Source organism: Tursiops truncatus, chromosome 13 (genome assembly GCF_011762595.2).
Source record: "Tursiops truncatus isolate mTurTru1 chromosome 13, mTurTru1.mat.Y, whole genome shotgun sequence".
Classification (NCBI taxonomy): domain Eukaryota; kingdom Metazoa; phylum Chordata; class Mammalia; order Artiodactyla; family Delphinidae; genus Tursiops; species Tursiops truncatus.
The window spans coordinates 2,305,856-2,326,581 of record NC_047046.1 but is presented as its reverse complement, the minus strand read 5'-3'; positions in this window follow the sequence as shown (position 1 = coordinate 2,326,581).

The following is a 20,726-nucleotide window of genomic DNA, read 5'->3' as shown; positions in this document are numbered from 1 at the left end:
GCATGAAATCCTTTTAAAAATAGCTAAAATGTATTGAGTGCTGGCTAGGGGGTAGGCACTGTGCTAAGTGCTTTACACCCAGTAGTTCCCTGCCTGTCTGGAGACCGATGAAGACACTGAAGGTCAGAGAGGCTAAGTATCATGCCCGAGGTCACACAGCAAGGGAGCGGCAGAGCAAAGCCTTGAACTCGGGTCTGTCTAACTCTAAGCCTGTGCCCTTAACCTTGGCCATGATGTCTTTACTTCCACAGGTAGCAGGAAACTGACTGCAAGAAAAGAACACCCAACTCAAAAAGGCATAAGTAGTTGGGTACTTATTATTTCACATTATAAAGGACCACAGGCAGACTCAGGGTTGGTCGTCTCAGTGGAGCAGGAACCACCAGGTTCTTTGCATCGTCCTCAGCGTGTTGGCTTCTATCCTCAGATTTGCAAGATGAGGTTGCAGGACGGCAGCTCCAAGAAGCGTCACCTCAACCAACATCTTCCAAAGGTCTGAAGGGGAGAGGTCCATCTGTGGGTGTAGGAACTTGACCCCGCGGTCCGGCGAGTCCATGGCAAGTCCATGGCTTTGAACCCAGGTGGCCTGCATCCAGGGCCACCCTTTCAACACTAATCCTAACATATGGCTCATGTTAACACAGTGTTTCCTTAATCAGTTCTGTTTTCAACCAGAATCATAACATCTCATAGTGATACCATGCACGCAGTCGTCTAAAATACGGTTTGTGCAATAAGTGATAATTCCACAGAATTACTGGCCCAACTGGCACAAAAGATGCCCCGTGAAAATCAGACTCTCTGAGTTCAAACCCAGATTTGAAACTCCCTGGCTGGGTGACGTGGGAAAGCCACTGAAGCCGTCTGTACTGTATTTCCCTTATCTCTAAAAGGAGCATAAGCTCACGCACGCCCCGCCAACCTCAGAACTCGGCCAAGGACCTCAAGCGTGACAAGGCGCAGGGTCATGCTGGAGAGCTCAGGCCAGCTTTCCAGGGCTGGCCACCACAGTGACTAACGCTGCCCTACTTCCACTTAGTGCTGGGAGATGAATGAAAGCCACACACCGCCCCCCCCCCCACCCATAAAGGAGAGAATCTGAATTTACTCCACGTCACGTTTAGTGACAGCAAATGTTGCCTTATAAAGAATGGTTTATTCGGATTAAGTGTTTCCCCTGTCCCAGGCACTGGGACAAGTTAACCTTGATTATTTTGTAGTCACCCTTTGGAAAGCATGAAGACAACTGGCTGTAGTTTTCAGTTTTGTACTAATAGCAGGCATACGTAGACACCAGTGACTGTCTGTAGTTTAAAATCTGATAGTAGCTTTGCTCAGATTATAAATCATGGCTTGAGAAGTCATCTTCTCCTTGTAGGAAGGTCAGACGCCATATTATTTTTGTTATCTTCAAATTTAGCTTTAAAAATAATTTAAAAAATTAAAAGTGCTTACTGAATATTATGTTCTGCAGCTTACCTTCCTTCAAGACCTCTTCCCATCTTCCCAATTCACACTGGCTGGTGTGCGCAAACTTATCATCAATATCACGTCGTGAACTGCAAGACCTTTGAATTCAGATGGGTCTTGGCCAGCCTGAGAAAACTTCAGAGGGGGTGGAAAGCAGCGGGATGTCCTCCTCAGAGTAGCCACTGGGACCCGTGTCTGACCCTAGAAGGTCCGGCTGCAGGTCACAGCTGCAGAAGGTGTGGGAGCCCAGGTGGTGTCCAGGAGACACCAGGCTGTGCTGGGTGAGAGAGATGGGCCCTGGTCCCACTGCAGCGTGGGGCACGGCGCCTGCAGGGCTGCAGGAGCACAGCTCCATCTCAGACCTTTCGGTGGAGACCTCAGGGATCTCTGATTGTCAGCACGGTCGTGAGAGTCACCAGCAATGCTTCCCAACAGGGATGGAGGTCTGCCCTGGAAAGAAAGCGATAGACACTTAGCAAACACTTCACTTTGTGCCGGGCACTGTGCTGAGAGCTTCAGATGGACTGCTTTCTTTATTTTTAAAATTAATTATTATTGGAGTAGAGTTGCTTTACAATGTGTTAGTTTCTGCTGTGCAGCAAAGTGAATCAGTTATACGTACACATGTACCCTTCTTTTTTAGATTCCCTTCCCATTTAGGTCACCACAGAGCACTAAGTAGGGTTCCCAGTAGGTTCTCACCAGTTATCTATTTTATACATAGTAGTCTATATATGTCGATCCCAATCTCCCAATTCATTCCATCCCCCCCCTTTCCCCCTTGGTAATCATAAGTTTGTTCTCTATATCTGTGACTATCTCTGCTTGGCAAATAAGTTCTAGAGGTACTATCTTAAAGCCATTCCCCATAACAACCCTGTAGATGTTATGATCCCCATTTTAGTGGCAACAGGGCCCCCCAAAGGCAGGGGTAGGTGGTGAGTGGACACACCACAGTAAAGAGTGTCAGAGGTGTCAGAGAGCAGCTAAGGCTGGGGGCGGTCCCATACATCTAGAGGTGGTGTATTGGTTATCCGCTGTTTTGGAACAAGTCACCCCAAAACCTAGCAGCTTAAAATAGCAAGCCTGTATCGTTTGTTTCTGTGGTTGAGAAATGTGGGCATCTGGTGCAGGGGTCCCCCAAGGCTGGGCTACAGTCCTCTAAGGGAGGGCTGGAGCGCCCGTCTCCAAGGCGAGGTGCTGGCATGGCTGTTGGCAGGAGGCCTCAGTTCCTTGCCTTGTGGGCTTCTCCAAAGGGCTGCTTACGTGTCCTCATGAAGTGGCGTCTGGCCTCTCCTGGAGACAGTGCTCTACGATACAGCAGGGAGAAAGGCAGAGCGCCTCCAGGGACCTGGTCTCAGGAGACACACCCTATCACTTCTGCTACTATTTTATCCCTTAGAAGTGAACCTCTGAGCCTCCCCCACCCTCAAGGGAGAGGAGTTAGTTTCCACCTCTTGAAAGGTGGAATGTCAAACAGTTTGTGGACCTGTTATAAAACCACCCAAGATCTTTTCAGGGAGTGGTACCCACAGTAGCAAGTGGGCGTGACAGGCTGACAAAACACGAGTAGCCACTCCTGCAGAGACCCCCTTTCCCTGGAGTCACGTGGGCACACGCATGTCCACACACAGGTGTGGTCGACACACTGGACACACACTACGAGTGACCGTGCACCGTGTTCCCTCTCCTCTTCTTTGCTCTCTGAGTGGCTTCTGATTCTTTTTGCTCAACACATCAGCGCTGCTATGACCACTTGGTAGCGTGAAGACAAACTCAGGATCCATTCAAATGCTCAGACGATGCTCTCACTGGGGGATGTGATCCAATCACAGTAGCACAAATATTTCTTATGTCATCGGAGAATCCCAGGACAGAAACAGGCCCACTGAGCTGGGGGTGGGATGCATCCCTCTTTAGTGGGAGAGCTGACAGGGGTGTCTCAGAGACCTTTCTCAGGGCCCTTAATTGTCTCTCTTCCGTGTCTGCTCTGCAGAAGGTGCTGGACGATGTGTCCCCTGAGTAGACTTCTAGAGTCTTCTGGAACAGGTGCTTCTGAGTCAACAGAAAACCTGCTGTGCCCCTGTTATGAGCAATGAGAACTAAGGATAAGGGACCGGAAGTAAGCAGTGCCCATGAGTGGCTGAGAGCGCTGCCCTGGATGGGATGGCGGGGAAGGCCTCCAGTGGAGGTGATGTGGGTGACGTTTGTGCAAAGGCCCGCGTGCAGTCGGCACAGAGCTGTGGGCTAAAGAACCAGGGTGGGGGCGGCAGCAGGAGCAGAGAGGAGCCCGTGGCACAGCTGGGGCCTCGGGAGTGTTGTAAACATGGTGGAAACCCCTGGAGGGGCCGGGGGAGCAGGACTTGCAGGTGGTTTTGGAAGAACCGCACTAGCCTTGGGTGGAACATCGAGTGTGGAGGGAGGATGGGGGAAGGGATATGAGTGAGGAGTCTGTGGTCCAGGAAGGAGGTGATGGGGGCTGGACGTAGGATTGGGAGCTGATTCAGAGGGAGAGATTCCGGGAGTGGCCCCGACCCACGGATAAGAAGGGGAAGTTCTTGGAAGGCAAAGCAGAGCTGTTTTATTTATTTTTTTTAAAAAAATTCAAATTTAAATTAAAAAAAAATTTTGTATTGAAGTATTTTTTTGTATTATTTTGACTTACAATCATGCAGGTGTACAGCAAAGTGATTCATATATAATATATGTGGTGCATATATGTATTCTTTTCCATTATAGGTAATTACAAGATATTGAATATAGTTCCCTGTGCTGTACAGTAGGTCCTTGTTGGTTATCTATTTTATCTATTTTATATATAGTAGTGTGTATCTGTTAATCCCCAATTCTCAATTTATCTCCTGACCACCTTTTTCCTTTGATAACTCTGAGTTTGTTTTCTCTGTCTGTGAGTCTGTTTCTGTTTTGTAGATAAGTTCATTTTGCATCATTTTCTTTAGATTCCACATATAAGTGATATCACATGATATTTGTCTTTCTCTGTCTGACTTACTTCACTTAGTATCATAACCTCTAGGTCCATCCATGTTGCTGCAAATGACATGATTTCATTCTTCTTCGTGGCTGAGTAGTATTCCATTGTGTATATGTACCACATATTCTTCTTTTCAGCAAAAAATAAATTTATTGTCTCCAATAAAGTATAGGGTAGACCTGGTTTTGGGAAAAACTGAATGTAAAATTCAAATCCTTTCTTCAGAGTGTTCTCTCTCTCTCTCTCACACTGTTTTAAGCATCTTAAGTTATGGGATAGGAAATATGACAAGAGCTGTACCACGTGGCATCTCGTTCATTCCTCCCCATAACTCTAGGAGCCCTGCCCTGTCATCACGCCCATTTCCCAGATGAGGACACTGAGACTTAGAAAGGTGACATGACTTGCCCAAGGTGAAAAAGCAGGAGGTGGCAGAGCCGAGGTCTCTTAGGGAACAATATGCAAGGTTTAAAAAAAAATTAAAAGATGCACTACCATTCTACTTATTAACAGAATGTGACAAAATTTGCCTAAAATCGACATAAGTAAAGCAATATTCCTTCTCCACGTGTTATGGCATAAGTGCGGTATAAACTCCATTTTTCTCATTTTAAAACAGTGTCCTAGTAAGACAACATTGTAAATCAACTATACTTCAGTAAAATAAGTTAAAAACAAACAAACAAAAAAGCGTCCTACGGTCAGCCAAATAAAAGATGAGAGTCCATTCAAAGGCTCCACTGGACTTTTCTCTCGTACTTCATATCCCCGGTAAAGCAGACCTGCTATAAAATCACTCTATTGCTTCTGTTCCTGACTATAAAAGTGATGTCCATTCACCCGAGAAATAGTCACTAGTAACAGTCTGATATATTCCTTCTCATCTCTCTTACCCCAGAGTTTATGTAAATGCTAGCTTGTGCATGTGTAACTAAAAAAATATTATAATTCCTGTCCAGCGAGAAGCATATCTTAAAGAAGAGAGAAGTTGTCTTGTCAACACGAGGAGATGCAAGGGTCCCGGCTGTTCCCAGATAAAGGCAGTCCCGGAGACCCTTGGAATGCCAATACCGTCCCGCCGGCCACACCACACTTCCCGGAGGCTCAGCGACAATTTCCTCTCCTCTTTGACCAGATGACATTATCATCCACTCAGCCTTTTTGTTTTGCTTTGTTATAGACTGTTTTTGAAAGTCTCCAGACTTCCTGTAGACTTGTTTGTTTTCTAAGCTTTTCTCGTCCTTTCCCTTAACTGTGTAGATCCAGGCAACACTCACTCTCAACGGATCCCCTACCTCTGGTTTTGTTTAACGAGGAGCTAGGTCTATGTGAGGCAAAACGAAGATAAACAGACGATCGTGATGGTGACGATGACATCGATGACGGCAGATAATCCGTTTTCAAACACATTTATATGCCAGTTGCAGTGTTTAGAGGTTTCCATGTGTTCAGTCACTCAACGCTCATCACTATGGCCATTTTTCAAATGAAGAAACTGAGACAAGCCATTTGCCTGAGGTCACACAGTTGGTAAGGATCAAGTGCTAGTCTCTTTGACTCTAAAATGTTCCTAATCACTTATAAATGTTGCCTCCAGGGGGATAAAGGAAAAAAGAGATAGATAAAGAAAAAGGAGAAAAACAAAGAAAAATGAGGGAAGATGAGAGACACGAAGGTGAAGGATGTCTCTTGGGCAAGACAACCATAAAACCGTGAGGTTTCATCTTTGCTCAAAGGTTGATTGTGTGGATGGTCAAGGAAGTTGACAGAGTGTGAACAAACGCCAAAAGAATGTATGACTGAAGTTACCATGAAGAGAGATCAGTAAGAATGTGGGTTGGAGAGGGAAGTCTTCTTGAGGAGGTGGCTGTGAAGCTTTGGAAGGTATAGAGGTCTTAGAAGAATTACAATTCTTTGATACCCTTCCCATGGAGAGAGGGAGTCTCTGTTATTTCCCCTTGGATCCGGGCTGGCTTGTCACTGCTTCACCCCATGGAGTACAACAGAAGTGACCCCTGAGGCTGGGTCCCCCTTCATTCCCTGGAGCATAATCTGTGGAGCCCCCAGCTGCCACGTCAGCAGCTCAGCTACCCTGGGATTCCCACACTGGACACTCTGATGGATGGTCCCAGCTAAGCCCAGCTCTGCTGAAGCTTTTAGAGCAAGATGTTTTGCAACCCAGCAGAGTATCAATAACCAGCTTAGCAAAATACAATGCAGAAAGCAAGCCACTATCTGAAAATATTATTTCTGGATTATTTGTTCTCACAGAGTTGGGTTCAGATAGATGGAAGAGAATTAAATATTAGAACTAATTATTGTCACTTAACTTACTAGGAGTTTATTTTTTCCAGTGTTATAAGGATTCTGGAGGCAGCCTACCCTAACTGCTCTAGGGACCAAGTTCTTCTTCTCTCTTTGCTCCATTGTATTTATTTGTGACTTTTGCCCTTATGGTTGCAAGGTGACTGAGAATTGCAACCACATTCCAGAAGGTGAAAGGTTAAGGTCAACAGGCAGAGCCAGATCAGCCTACAGCCCCTTAGAAGAGTTTTCCTGGAAGCCCCACCCACTAATATCTGCTTCAATCTCATTGGTCAGGATGGGTCCCATGACCATCCCTGGCCCAGAGGGATTCTGGGAAATTGAGTTCTTTAGGCACATGGTGCCTTCCAAACAAATTGGGTTTCTGCTAGTGAGGGAGAAGAGGAAACTGAATATCGTTGACCAGTCCTCTGAAATTGGGCCCCCTGGATTGTGCCCCAGAAGCTGTTAAGCCTCACAGGTGGTGGGAATCGGGAGGCGCTGGGAAGCTACCAAAAGTCATTAAAAGTAATTTGGTTCCAGGTAACAATTACGCCCCACCTGCGTGGCTTTCTTCCCATCCACCCAAGACAGCTCTGGGCACTCGCCCCGCTGCTCTAGGAGTGGGGTCCAGGAGGCCCCGGGGGCAGAAACTGACGGGACAGAGAATGATGGCAGAAGCCTAGAGTGATGATGAAATTCTGAACATGAGGTTTATAATCCTCTTGCACAGGTACGAGGTCAGGTAGAGGTGAGAAGAGAGTCAGGGATGAAGATTTCAGTGGACATCTCCATGGACCACAATGGGTCCTGCTTCTCCTGGGCTCAGCCATCATCCCCGAGCGTGTACCGCAAACCCCCGCTAGGGGCTGCAAATGTAAATGTCTCCCGGGGCTGACCTGGTAACATTACTGAGTGTATAGGCTGGGCTTGCCGTGGGGGGAAGGAAAGCCCTGCCTCAAGAGGGTGCCGTTACCCAGCCCCTGCCGAGAATCACCGTGAGACAATGAAGATGCGAAGTAGCAAAATCCTGGATTTTTTTCAAGGAAAGGAGGAAGTCAATTCATTTACTTTACATTTCCTGGTCTTTAAATTACGGCAATTTAAACAATCCAGCACAGTGCAAGTCAAACAGACATCTGAGGACAAATCTGGTCCACCTGCCGCCAGCAGATAACCTCCCCCTCAACGTCCATCTCGATTTAGGAGATACATGCCCTGGAATACGCTTCCTCCTGCAGAACTGAAGGTTTTTGTTTTGTTTTGCTTTGTTTTGCTATTTCATGTTCTGATTGACCCTTATATGCTCCCTACTGGTTTTACTTTGAAGCAACAATGTCTTACATATGTGCCCCTTTGTGCTTTTAAAAGGCTTTCATATCTTTCATCGCATTCGGTCTTCAGAAACCTGGAGGTAGACTGGGCCATCCCGTTTGCAAATAAAAAGTGAGCAACTTTAGTAAGCAACTTTAGATAACTCTTGCTCATTGCAAGATCCGTGTTTAAAACCAAAGATTCTGTCTGTTCCTGAGAGTAGAACTGAACGACCTACAGACTTGTTTCCAAGTTATTCTAAGACTTGTAATTCTAGATCCTTTCTACTCAACCACACCAAATTTCCATTTCTGGGATTTATTCTCATGAAACAGACCAAAGAAGACCCAGGGAGTACTTGAGAATGGTACACAGATATGGATAGAATTCCCCAGCACGTTTTCTGCTGGCATGACATATTATCAAGTTGGGTCAATCCAAATTCCTCAGAGTTCAGCCTCCATGTCAGTGAGCATTCTTTTTTTGTTGCTTATAGCGACATCTTTGTCTCATTAAAGCAAAGGATCATTTACTGGAATTCTACAAGGGAGCTCCCATCAGTAATGGGAGGGCCGGAGGGCTAGACTCGGAAAAAGAAAGTAGCCCTAGGGACCTCCATAGCAGGAAGAGCTTGGAGGTCTCATCAGTTGCCACTGGGATGAATCTGCTTAAATTCATTAAACAAACAAACAAAAAAACAAAACACTTTTTTTTCTGTCCAGGCAAATGTCACTCCAATTTAAAACCCATGGGAGAAAATCTGCTGCCCATCACCGCTGGAACTTTGATGACCTGTTGGGAAAGACCTGGGACTGTCTGAAACTAGTTGAGCATTTACACCAAGCCCAAAGGCCAGTTAGTTGGCCAGATTACACATCCCCTGTGGTGCTGCCTTACTCTGGGACCATGGTGGAGGATTTCTGCATAAAGATTCACAAAAAATCTTATCAAAGAGTTTAAATACCCTCCTGTGTGGGGTCTCTCTGTGAAACATAATCCTCAAAAAGTGGGTAAAGACCATACGTTGGAGGATGAGGATGTCATTCAGATTGTGACGAAGTGACACCGTCCCCTTGCCCACCTGCCGGGCCAACCATAGCAGCTTTCTCCATGATCGGACACCTGACTCCAAGCCTTTCCTGGCCTTGGCAGACACTGGATCACGATACAGGGGCGGGAGAGGGAGGCACCCAAATTGAACTTCACTTGTCTTAACTTGGTGTCACCTTGTATGTTGAGCTGCATAAAAGACCTGGTTGGCCAAAAAAATAAAAAAGAAAAGAAAAGAAGGAAAAGTCCATTCGGCCAAGTTTGGATCACACGCCCATGCCTTGTTGAGAAGAGGCCAGACGACTTGATGTACAGACCCACTAAGACTGCACACTGAGGGTAGAATTCCTTAAGGGTTGCTTTCTGAAGTCCATTCTCCCCTCCTCCTTCCGGGAAGAGATCTAGTTTGGCATTCCCCAGCCTCCTTTGCAGCTAGATGTAGCCACGTTCCTCCGTCCCGGCCAGAAGAATGTGACCAAAGGTGACCCCATCTGGCCCAGGAAACGTCTCACTTGCTCTTGCCAGGCTCTCTCCACCCATCAGCTCGCTGGAATGGTGGCTGCTAAAGGTGATTGTGGAAGTTGAGGGTTAAAGGTGGCGGAGTCGAGCTTAGCCTGGGTCCCTGAGTGACCACAGGGAACGCAGTGCCCCACCCTCCACTGCCTTGTGCATCAATAAGACATAAGCTTTATCAGGTTGAGTGATGGATTCTGTGGTCTTTTAGCTACAGCAGTTTGATCTCTCTTAACCTATAAATGCTATTACCCAAATAAGGGTAAGTGGCCTTTTGGTGGTCAAAAAACAAGAAGCATCCCCTGTGTTCACAGAGAAGGAATTAAAAGGAACCTGGAAACTCATGTGCCTGGCGTGAAAGTAACATCCCCTCTTTTTTTCAACATGTTAGGAAGAATTTGGCCAATTTGGGGAATTAGAATAACCCAGCTTCTCAAGGGCCATCTGTACCAGGTCACATGTAACTTGGACACTCCCCAGAGACCCTCCAAGGAGCCACATACAGAGATCACTGGGTCCTCTCCCATCCTCCAGCTGGTCTGTGGATTCTCATAAATCCCGATCAGCAGGGCTGGTCTCACTGCTAAGCATTCTGACTTTCCTCTCCGCCCCTGGCACGTTTTTCTGCCTAATCCAGTGATAACAGAAGCTAGAGGATTTACCCACCTTCTTCCCTGCCCTTGAGGTTACTGAAAAAACATAACTCATAAACCTGGCCTCACTGGGGGCCTGACACTGTGACACAGAGACACAAGATCTTTTTTGAGCACTTGTGGGAAAATCAGAGAGAGAAACGGCTGGCCCATGCAAGCATTCCAAGCCCAAACACAATAATGAATTTTGCACACATCAGTGGGTTCTGACTCTGTTGCCAATTAAACCCTCCGTGGGGGGCAGGCAGTCCACTTAATCTTCGCTGCCAAAGACACAATCCCCCCAAATACCACAGGGGTGGGGGTGGGCGGAGGGGTGGAAACTGTATTACAAAGACGACCCCAAATCCTACCCTATTTCTCTGAAGTTTTCCTCATTCTCTTTCAGTCTACTCATCCCTGACTCTGCCCATCAGTAAGGAATGACCAGATACATGGAAGGGGAGTAAGTCCCCCCGCTGACCTGCATTACCAGAAGTAGGAGTCTGTGTACTTCAGGTGCCAGGAAAAGAGTGGTCCAGCTACCCAAAGGGTGAGTGTTTTTGCCTAATATGAATTCAAAGGGAGCTTCTGAAACAAAAATGAAGGGGATGTGGGAGTTACATAAGTTGTGGTAAGAAATTCTGCCAATAGCGTCATTCAGAATCGAGAGGTGTTTGCGTTTTCGTTCCTTCTTTTATTTTCTTTTTAAAAGAAGAACCCCCAAGGGGTTATCAAATCAAATTTATAGTTAAAATAATCTTTAAAAACTCAGCTTAAAAGAAAAACTGGCCCCAAATGTAATGATTAAGCTGGAGCCAAATGACAGCCTGGGAGAAGCCCCCCTTTGGAAACAGGGCCTCCTGGGTTCAAGCGCATCGATGCCCCACAGTTCGCTCTTTATACTGGCGAAGCCCTGGCTGCCCCGGGCCTCAGGTTTCTAGTTTGTAAAACAAAAGCAATGATTTAAAGAGACTGTAAGGTTTCTGGCACATAGTAGGAGCTTATGCAATGTTAGCTATTACTATTGTGAGCAGGGGTGTTTAAACAGAGCTTAACTTACATTTCTTGTAGGGACTTAATTAACTTCTTGGCTTTTAAAGAAATGTTTACGGCTGGCCTGGAAGAGTCTGGTAGAAAAGAAATAAATACTAACCAGCCTTTGTATAATGTTGCTATTTACACACGCAGAAGAATTTTTGTACATACTACTTCGTTTCTCATTACAACTCTGAAGCGGCTAGAACTGGTATCCACTCTATTTTCTCTATATTTTACAGAGGAGACTATATATCAGAATATATATTATATATATATAATTATATATATATAATATATCTGAGAATATATATTATATATATATAATATATCTGATTATATATCAGATACATTAGATATATGTGATTTTATACATTATACTTAATATATAATCAGTTTTCTCCTCTGTAAAATATATTTTATGCATTATATGTGAGTATATGTGGATCTATATGTATACATGTTATGTGTGTGTATATGTGTGTTTACATGTGTATCATGTATACATATGTGTGTTTATGTGTGTATGTATGTATGGGATATCTATGCATGCATATGCGTGTTTATATGTGCTCCTGTGTGTGTACAGGTACACGTGTGTGTATACTCACATACACAAAGTCAGGCAGGTGACAGTAGTTAGCGGTGACTGTTTCCTCACTGAACACAGAGTATTTGAGCTGAAATGTAAAGAATGAGCAGAACTGGCCCAAGGAAGTGTTTTTAAACGGGAACAAAACCCACGGAAGACACACAAGGGATAGGACCGAATTAAAAACTCTGTACAACTCTCCTGACCGCAAACAAAAGAGAAGCTAGAACAGGAAGAAAGTACTTGCAGAGTATATCACAGGCAAAAGATCCTTAGCCCGAGGAGCCCGTGGCACATTCAGGGGGAGACGCACAGCAGGAGATCCGAGGAGAAGGGGCCCTGGGAGTCGGGAAGAGCTGGGTGGTGGCTGACAGTCACGGACAGGAGAGGTGTGCAGAGAGTGGGGAACCGGGAAAGAGCAGAGCCTGGAGGACTCGGCCCTGGAAGGGAGAGGTGGGGAGAAGAGGAGGGAGTGAGGCAGCAGGGCAGGGGATGGTAAAGTGGGGAAACCAGGGAGCAGAGGTGGGTGGGAAGGGACCAGTGGAGGTGGAGGGTAGCGAGCCAGGCTCAGGGGAAGTCACCTTCCAGGGCAGTCACAGTGGGGAGAGGAGAAACGTGGGGCTGCCGTGTTGGGGGAAGCTTTCTTTGTTGCCAGGGGTAGGTTTTGTTTTGTTTTCAGTGATGCAGGAGGCTTAGCCTCTTCCTATTCCGGAAGGAAGGAAGGAGATGGGCCTGGGGACCAAAGCCCAGGAGCCTCGGCCATCAGCCCAAACCTTGGTCTCTTTCTACAGAAAAATGTGGTCTCCATGAGAAGCTCTTCTCACAAGACCAAAGCAGCGGGCCCCGCAATAGACCGTGAAGCAAACTTATCTTTCTGGGGGAAGGAACAGGGATGCCACGGACCTGCTGAGACACAGGCTAATCCAACAGCCCACCTTGATGGGCCCTTCGTCCCTGCCGGCCAGATTTGCGGCTGGAAAGAAATGTTGGCCAAGTGATGGGAAAACTACGAGATTCCACAAAGAGAATTTGGGAAGATGTAGATCCTGAAGGTTGGCCTGTGCCCGGCAGGACCTCAGGGCATGCTGACGGGGATGGTGTCTGGCAGACCTCAGCGTTACAGAGTTTAGACACGCCTATTCTGTTCAAGCTAGTTATACTAACGCTACGTCAATATACTTTTAAAAATCAAAGCAATACCGTGGCTAAAGAAAGGCAGGATGGTGGTGTGGCTGAGCGCCAGCCCAAGGCCAGACCACCGGGTTCAAGACCTGGGCTCTGCCCCTGCAACTGTGCGGGTCCTTGGTGAGAACTTACCTTCTCTCTTCTTGCCTTTCCCATCATTGAAATGCAGTTACCTCACAGAGCTCTTGTGGGGCTTAAACAAATTCCTACACGTGAAGCACTTAGCACAGAGCTTTGGCATAAATAGTAGCTACTCAGAAAACAGTAACACCATAAGGGCCTCGAAGGACTCCTTTGACCATCGCCCTTAATATGGTACTCCGCCCTTTCCCGTGGGAAACCATGCTTGCCCGTTTCACGGGTATTCCTCTAAACCCTTTTCAACTGATTTTCATGAATATATGGACAAGAATATGACCTGGTAGATTTCCATTTTTACATGATGGCATCATATCCTATAAATCAATATGATGGTTTTTTTTTTTTTTTTTTTTTTTTTGATGTACGTGGGCCTCTCACTGTTGTGGCCTCTCCTGTTGCGGAGCACAGGCTCCGGACGCGCAGGCTCAGTGGCCATGGCTCACGGGCCCAGCCGCTCCGCGGCACGTGGGATCTTCCCGGACCGGGGCACGAACCCACGTCCCCTGCATCGGCAGGCGGACTCTCAACCACTGTGCCACCAGGGAAGCCCTGATGGTTGTTTTGACTCAGTAGCATGTCTTAGAGAGCAGTCCATGGACTGACGTGTGGGTCTAAGTGACTTTCTGGGTTGTTTTTTCCCTAAATGACTTTCTTTAATCACGATAATCTACCATATGACTCTTCCTGAGTTGAGCCATCTTTGGTCACCTGGGTCATTTCCTGTTTGTCATTATTACAGATAATATGTCTGTAACATCCTTGTTCCAGACTTTAAAAATTATAAAACATTCCAACATGGAAAAACGTGACAATAAGATAACAAAACTCATGGCCCCTGCCCCTAGATTCAACCATTATCACCATTTTATGCCAGTAGCTTCATCCATCCCTTTTCCTCTGGTCTCCTCCCTCCCTCCCCCTCCCCCTTCCTTTCTCCCTTATTTGGGATATAATAGTTTAAAGCAAATCCCTGACTTCATGTCATTTTGCCCCTGATCTCTATCCCTAAAAGGAACATGCCCACTCATTTAAAGTGACGGCGATGGGGTGAGGGTAGTTTCAAGAGAGAGAACCCCATTTCTCACCCTGGGAGACAGAGCGCTTGGCTGTAGGTGCTCTGACACTGCTCGGCGGGGTGAAAAGTGCCTTGCAGGTGAGAAGCGCCGTTTTCGTGATCCCTGCTGGAGAACGTTCCTGAAAATACAGGAGGAAAGCCACAGTTCTCTCCTGAATTTTTGGGCCTCACATTGCATCATAGTTGTAACAGATGTTTCGGCAATCGGGACTTACAGACCACCTGCATCTCCTCCGGTGTCAGCTGAGGTTGGTAAATCCCTGCCAATCCTACAGCACCTTCCAGAACCCAGGGAAGTGGCTCCCACAGATATGGTGGAGATGAGCCGGCACCGTGGTGTTCAGTATGCAGACCTGCCCTCGTTGTTCACGATGGGAGGAGCCCCGTTATCATGACCGCCATTCCCCCTATTTAAAGCAAACTAGCAAAATGTGGCAGTCAGACACCCGGGGCGCTGTCGGATGGAGGGATGCGGCGTCAGCTGGCGGGGCCCCCTGGTCGATGGCAGTCACTGCTGGGTGAGAGCTGGGCCCTCGCCCTTCGCAAGAACTCTGAGGACGGCAGCGCTGATAGCCTCGGCATCAAAGCTCTAGAACATGTCAAAGAGTCGGGACACGGGGCGGGTGCCCAGCCCAGCCGCCGACCTGCAGGGGCCTGTCAGTCATCCTCTGGGCAAGGATGCTCCCTCCTCTGTCTGCAGGTTCCAGAGGCCGACTGAGTGGGTTCGGATCCAACTTCTCCTCAGGCACCTCGTGTTCTTAGCTTGACCGTGTCCAGAGCAGAGCTAGCAGGGAACACTCTCCAAGTGTCGCTGGTGAGTCACCTGCTTAGGGTGATGGTGTCGGGGACACGTGAGGAGGCAGCTTCCCTGGACAGAGATTCTTTTTCACCATCCAGAGGCTGCGGGGCAATGGCTGCCCCTTGGATTCACTAGAATGGGCCAGCGCAAGGCCGGCCTCTCTGGCTGAAGCAGACGGAAACGCCAGAACACAGCAGGCCCAGGCCCAGATGTCTGAGGCTCTGGGAGCTGCTAAATTCCAGGCGTCCTTCGATGTGTCTGCTCTTCCCAGGTGAGTGGGAAAAGCAAGGACGCTTCCTCTACCCCACCTCTCCACTGCCCACCCTCTTCCCTGAATTTTCCAGTATCGTGGAGCTCCCCCGGGAAGGGCTGAGCAATAACTCCACTGCCTGCCTTCCCACAAAGCGGCCCGCGTTTCCTGCCACCCCCATCCAAAGCCGCTGCTTTGCACATCTCCATCTGAAAAAAGGTAAAAAAGGAAAACCGTCGAGGGAGATAACGGGCTACACAATGCCGCGCGTCCAGGGCCCGCCGCGTTCAAAGCCCGTTTGCTCGATTTTACGTGCGTTTCCTGTGCCCCTCACGCCCTCCTCCTCGCTTTGTCTTTCATGTCCGAGCTGCAGAGATTCGCGGGGATGGATTATAACTTTCTTCCGAGGTGAGATCAAAGGGTCTGGGAGAGGCCTGCTTGTCGTTTTCCGACAAAGCAAACTTCCCAACGTCTGTTCCGGCCTCTCGACGGGCAGGGTGGCTATGAGGATGCTGCAGACGTGCCCGACTTTCCGGGCGGGGTTTTCAGCCCCTGCCCTCCCAGAGGTAACAGTTGAGCTCTAGAAACGCAGGGGCCCGGGTCTGGACACCGGCAAAGGGGGCAGGCCTACGCTGGTTCACACCCCACCGGGCAGCACACCTGGAGCATGACGTCATGCTGTTGGGACAGAGCCCAGAGCCTCGCCGCGTACCCAGGCGGGGTTTTGCCTTCTTGAAACAAACGTGTATGAATCCCACCTGCACCGCTTGAGGAATTTTTCCACGGGGACGTCCCCAGTGTCCCCAGCATCCTGCTCTACGTTCAGAAGTTGAGATGATCTGTCCTCCTTTGGAAGCTGCCTTTGACTCCCTACCTGTTTCCTGGGGCTTTAAGTAAAATCTTCCCTGGTTTGTGACTTCAGGGCTGTGGGACAGTAATAAAAGTGGCCGTGCTTTCTTTTTTATTAATTTTTATTTTATATTGAACCACAGTTGATTTACACTGTTGTGTTAGTTTCAGGTGTACAGCAAAGTGATCCAGTTATACATATACGTGTATCTATTATTTTTCAAATTCCTTTCCCATGTAGGTCATTAAAGAGTGTTGGGCAGAGTTCCCTGTGCTACACGGCAGGTCCTTGTTGGTTACCTATTTTATATACAGTGGTGTGTAGCGGCTGTGTTCTCTTCTTCCAGAGAGTTTTCTGTCCGTCTCCAAGCTTCGTTCCAGAGGCCCTGGGAAGGAGTGTGTGTGTCTGTATGTCTGTCTGTATGTGTGTCTGTATGCAAGTCTTTTGTAAATGTGCATGTGTGTGTGTGTGTGTGTGTGTTTATATGTACACGTGTGCGTGTAAGAAGAAGGCAGCTTTTGCCCTCATTCTGTTTAGTCAGACTTTGTGGAAAGTGATTTGCTTTTTCAATCACAATCCGGGCCCTTGGAGTCCAAACTGCAGTCAATGCCCTTGTTTTGACTTCCTCTGCCCCCAACAGGCCGATCAGCACAGGAAGGAAAAGAAAGATAGAACCTCCTAAGGCCTTATTTAGCATCTCCTCTTTCAGCAAGGCTGTCTGCCCCGTTAGCTGACCAGCATCCGTCTGGATTCCTCTGGTCCGGGCAGTGGCTCCTGATCAGGGAAACAGTAAGGCCCTGAGTTGAACTGTTAGGGGTCTGGGGCCCCTGGGCGGGACCGACTTCCTCCTAGCAGGGCCCTGACTTACGCTGGGCCCTCAGACCCAGATTCTGGCTTTCACAGCCACTGCGTCCAGCAAGGGTCCACACGGGTGAAAACCCTTCAAAGATTTGCCAGATTCTCCCGTAAGCCTCTGTAATTGTTACCGACCAGCGTTCTTGGCCCCCTTGATCAATAGAAATTGATCAGAGGCCAGACAAGAAATTCAGGCAAGGCTTTACTGGGGCCCCTGTAGGGGCTGCTGCAGGGGGAGCGAGAACCAGTAACAGGTTCCCTTGTTTGCCTGCTCCCTGAGCGGGGTGCCAGCTGGTTCCTTATATGGGGTGAGGGGAGGGGTGTGTCCAGGGGTCGGGCTGGAGGCGTGGCTTAGGTGGTCTGCCCACCCCTTTGGTGGTGTTGAGTGCAGGGGGCATGCGCAGTGCCCTGCTTTTGCCCCCGACCCCCTGTTTTTGCTCCTGGCTCTTCAGAAGTGGCAGTTGGATTTTTTTTTTTTTTGGTCTTTCGTATCTTTTTGTCTATAATTTGCCCCAACTGCACATGCACGCAATTCTTTTTAGTCCCATATAATTTCTTTGTATTTTGTTGCTCAAGGAGAGGTGTGTCCAGGTGCAAGCCCTGCAGCAAAGGGTCCCAGGTCCCAGGTCCCAGCCTGTCTCGTAATGGTGAGAAGAGGATTCGGAAGTTGGCGGAGAATCGGCACGGGCAGCTTGTGTTAGTGGGTGCCTGTGTCACGTGCATCCCCTCACTGACCTTCATCCTGACCTGGAAAGAAGGGGCGATGATCCCATTGTGTGGACAAGAGTCTTGAGGCTCAGACTTGAGGCCTGCTGCCGCGTGGACTGCCCTCAGTGAAAGAAGGCGAACACAGAGAGAGACACACTGCGTGATTCTGTGTGTGTGAAGTGTCCACCACGGGCAAGTGCACGGACACAGGAAGCAGAGTGGTGGTGGCCAGGGGCTAGGGCAAGAGGAATGGGGTGACTGATGAAGGGGCACAGGGCTTCCTGGGGGGGGACGAAAACGTTTTGGAGCTAGACAGATGCGGGCTTTGCACAACACTGTGCGTGTACTGATTGCCACAGAATTGTACACAATTAAATGTTTAATTTTATGTAGTGTGAATTTTACCCAAGAAAAGAATATATAACTAAAAAAAACAAAAACAGAAACTTACTGAGATATGCCTACTCACACACAAGGATGGCTAAAATGATGGACAGCACCAAATATTGGTGAGATGTGGGGCGGCTGGACGTCTGGGGCACCGTGGGCGGGCGTTTAGGACAGTGTGACTGCTGTAGTGGAGTGCTAGGGCCGCTGTGACAGAGGCCACAGGCCGAAGAGCTTCAACAACAGAAAAGGACTCTCTGGAGGCCAGGAGTCCAAGACCGAGGTGTCGGCAGAGCTGATTCCTTCCAAAGGGAGGGATCAGCTCCAGGCTTCTCTCGTTGGCTTGCAGACAGCTGTCTCCTCTCTCCGTGTCTTCACGTCATCTTCCCTCTGGACATGTCAGTGTCCAAAACCCTCCTGTTAGGAGGACCCTCGTCATGTTGGATGAGTGTCCCCCCCCCATACGACCTCCTCCGAGCTTCCTTACCTTTGTAAAGCTCCCACCCCCAGTACAGTCACACTGTGAGTTAGCAATTCATCACATGAATCCTTGAGGGGACCCGATTCGGCCTATAATAACTACTCTGAGAAATTGCTTGGCCAGTTCTTAAAACGTTAAACATATACTTACCATACCATCTACTAGTTCTTATCTAAGTATTTACCCCAAGAGAAATGAAAACATATGTCTCCACGAAGGCTTACATATACATGTCAAAGCAGTTTTATTCACAGTGTTCCCAAACTGGAAACCAATGTCCACTAACAGCTGAATAGACATAATTCGCGGTATGGTTGTAAGTGGAACAGAACTCAGAAGACGGAAGGGCTATAGGTGGTTCATTCGGCGACATGGCTGAACCTCCAAAAGGATTAACTTGCTTGCTTTAGGTCCTTCCTTTAGGTCCAGGCATTTACAAAATGTTTTTTTTTGGGGGGGGGGGTCAAAAAATGGAAAGACTAGAACTAGTTGAACATGTGTCTCTTAGAAGATGAGAATCTGTTCAGGGGATCAGTTATCTTTTTCTTTCTGATTTGCCAGTACTGAACCTCAAGATGGCCTTTGTACTCAGAATGAAAACATCTTCTAGTAAAGACCTCGAGCATGATGGAGAAGATCTGAGCTCTCCAGGGTCCTGGGTCATGTGGGTGTAAGAACAACAATCTAGAAGAGGACCTTAACGGGGAAGGAGGAACGGCAGCTATCGATCAAAAGAAACAGGAGAAAAGGCTCCGTGATTTAAACGGCCATGGATACTTGCAATGAAACCACTGGGGAGAGATGTCGGTGCAATGCTGTAATTTAAATGAGAACTGATAATGTGGAGAATGGCCTCCCGCATCCTGGTCCCTGGTCCTTGAAGAGTTTTCTTCTCCAGTAGGAGCCTCCCATGACACCATGGTTTCATTTAATTTATGTGTGTTGCTGGTGAGAGGACATAGAAGCCTGACAGGTTATAATGCAGACACTTCATGGGGGGAGACCGAGAAACTGTTTCCCGGGATGAGGGGCACAAGCCTGAAGCCAGATGCCAGGGTGCTGAACAGGTAGAAATGCTGTCATTCCAACTTCTATCAAAGGTTGCGTCGTTAAAAACTAGGGGTTGCGTTGAGAATGGAGAGCTTCTTCCCTGAATGCTCAAGCCAGATCTAGAGTTTGTGTGTCCACCCTCTTACCTCCTGGACCCTGTGCACGCCAGCCCCCTGCCCCCTGCTCCCACCTTCTCCCGTCACGGAGCTGCCTGCGTTGTAAAGTGTCAAGTGTAAATACCAGGTTGTTACGAGGATCAAATGAAATAACAAGCAGGAAAGTGACTGGCGGCAACAGGTCCCAGTTAATGCTGCTGGAATACTCGTCTGGGAGGGAGACGGAGTAGGGTCTGGTCTCACAAGGGTTGAGTCCCACCTCTGACATTTCCAAGCTGGATGGCCTTGTCTCCCGGTTGAAGAAATGGGTGTAATGGTAGCACCTGCTTCCGTGGGTGGTGGAGATTGAGTGAGTCGGCTGGGCTCATTTCCAACAGACGGGAGTCTGCTGCATCCCAGCAACAAGGCGTGAGTGCTACGGCCTTGGCCGTGAAAGACAGTGGGAACCGTGAAGGACTCAGTGAGAAGAATTCCTAATTCCTGAGCACCTCCTGTGTCTGGCTGGCCCTAAGCACTGACCGTACCCCGTCTATGCAGCCCTCACCCCGGTCCTCTGAATACAGGTGCTCCTACACCTTGGGAGGAAACCAAGCCACAGAGAGGCCAAGTGACCTACATGAGCCTTTCCGGCCAGTTGGTGACAGAACCAGAATTCACACCAGGGATGCTGTGATTCCAGGACAACTTACCATGCGGTTTTCAGTGAAGGGAGACCTCATCAGCCAGAACAGCTAGGAAAAATTTTGTAGGCGTAGGAATTGATCTAAACCCAGATTCTGCTGTTTGGGTTAATTAATTGTGCCCTGCTCCCCCGGAATCTGTCTCCCCAGCTGGAAAACAAACTGGTCATTCACCCCAAACTGATTGACGTCTGTGCACCGCTGTGTGTAATAGACAAGGAAGAAAAGCCAGTTTCTTAAG